Raw genomic sequence first — 1,873 nt, 5'->3', positions numbered from 1 at the left:
CCTTAGAATAAAATAAATTTCAAATGAATATCTACATATATAATTTTTATGAGTGCTAAAAATGATGAAATTATAATCGTGGAGAGAGAAAAGACTTTCAAGGTATAACACAAAATTCAGACTCATAAAAATATGATAAATTTTATTATATAAAAATTTAAACTTAATGTTCAGCATAATATAGTAAAAAATAAAAAAATAAAGGAGTGTTGTATGAAAGGAGAGAAGGTTAGCACTCCCCTTGATAAGGACAGAAGAGGCCCTCAGGCCTGACAACATGCATACAGTTAAGGCATTTCTGTGTACATGGCATCTAACCAACATTTTTGCCCCCCCTGGGGCTCTCAGCTCTGCTGCCAGTCTGCTTGTCCCTCTTCTTCCCCCTCTGCCCCTCCCCTGCTGACCACCCCCCACCCCGGACCCCACTCAAGTGAGAGCACTTTCCCTCAAATAAATAAATAAATGCATACATACATAAATACATAAAATCTTTTTTTTTAAAAAAAGGAATCTATAAAATAGGTATTTACCACACATATGACCTCTAAGGGCCAATATTCCCATTATACATAGAACATTTGACAGCACAATATAAAGCAAATGAACAAATGATACCACAGTTTTTTGAAGAATTAATTCAAATGTCAAATACACATGTGGAAAGTTATTCTTTCTCCCTCACAGCACAGTTGTACTGATCTGCCATTGTGAAAAACTTAGCAGATGAGCAATGGATTGAGAGAAAGGGGGCAGAAGGGAAATAGCCTCCCTCCCACTTTTTTGGCATGACATTACTCATGTGTGTATCCATGTGGATTTAGTGGACACTGCAGAATGCACCTAGGCTTGAAATGTTTGCTGATATCTCAAGTAAAAGGGTTCTTGGCCAACCAACCATATCTCAGCAGCAGTGATTTTATAGGAGCAATGTATTGGCAGGAACTAAAAGAAGTCAGGCTGAAGCTTGCTAACAGATAATAAGATACATCAGTGAACTCTGCAGTAGGCATAATACACAGTACCCTGCCCCTTGAAGAAAACAAACCACAACCAAAACAAAAAACAAAAACAAAACAAAGCAAAACAAAACAAAACAAAAAACTTCACCCATGAGCCCCAAGAGGACTGCTACCTAGAAGTATCAATGATGAGTCAGTGTGAGCCAGAGGGCAACAGCAACAGGTAGTGAATTGCAATTGCTTCCCAGCCAAGAATAAAGCCTATGTGCCACCCACCCCCTAACCTAGGAAAAAAAAGAAAGAAAAAAGAAAGAGAAAGAAAGAAAGGAAGGAAGGAAGGAAGGAAGGAAGGAAGGAAGGAAGGAAGGAAGGAAGAAAGAAAGAAAGAAAGAAAGAAAGAAAGAAAGAAAGAAAGAAAGAAAGAAAGAAAGAAAGAAAGAAAGAAAAGAAACGAAACGAAACAGGAAGGAGGTAAGTAAGAGAAAAAAGGAGTGATATAGAGCATGTCTCTTCCCTAGTGTAAATCCCTAGTCAAGGGTCAAGTCTGAGGCAGGGTAAGGGAAGAGATGTGTTTAGAGTTGATTTGGGGCTTCTTTAACAATCAAAAGTGAGTAGAAAGCTATTGGATTTGCCTGATCTATCATTGAAGGATGGAAACTAAGATGTCTTCTATTTTCTTTCCATGGAGGTACCATTTTAGTAACTCCACATTCATTTCATCTCTGCATTCTTCATATAATTCTAGAGTTAGGCTTTGAATTGTGGAACTCAGGTAGCTCAGTGGCATGTGGCTTGATTGGGTAGGCCAATCACACTCGAGAATTCAGTAATTATGTGTAAACAGAAATTAAGGATAATTAGTATTAGTTCATCTACTGGCAGTCAATGACAGAGACAACCCCATACTCCTTCTA

At 38.0% G+C, this 1,873-nt stretch overlaps 1 non-coding gene across 1 annotated transcript; it reads left to right on the top strand.

Moving 5' to 3' along the window:
• The first annotated feature begins 206 nt into the window (after positions 1-206).
• On the top strand, positions 207-329 carry LOC123782108 (U6atac minor spliceosomal RNA). Its single transcript, XR_006776914.1, has one exon. It is a non-coding gene; the product is annotated as a U6atac minor spliceosomal RNA (small nuclear RNA).
• Positions 330-1,873: the final 1,544 nt, after the last annotated feature.

Source organism: Ursus americanus, chromosome 19 (genome assembly GCF_024610735.1).
Source record: "Ursus americanus isolate L20-20 chromosome 19, mUrsAme1.1.p, whole genome shotgun sequence".
Lineage (NCBI taxonomy): Eukaryota > Metazoa > Chordata > Mammalia > Carnivora > Ursidae > Ursus > Ursus americanus.
The sequence above is the reverse complement of the archived record's forward strand: the minus strand, read 5'-3'. Positions and strand labels throughout refer to the sequence as shown.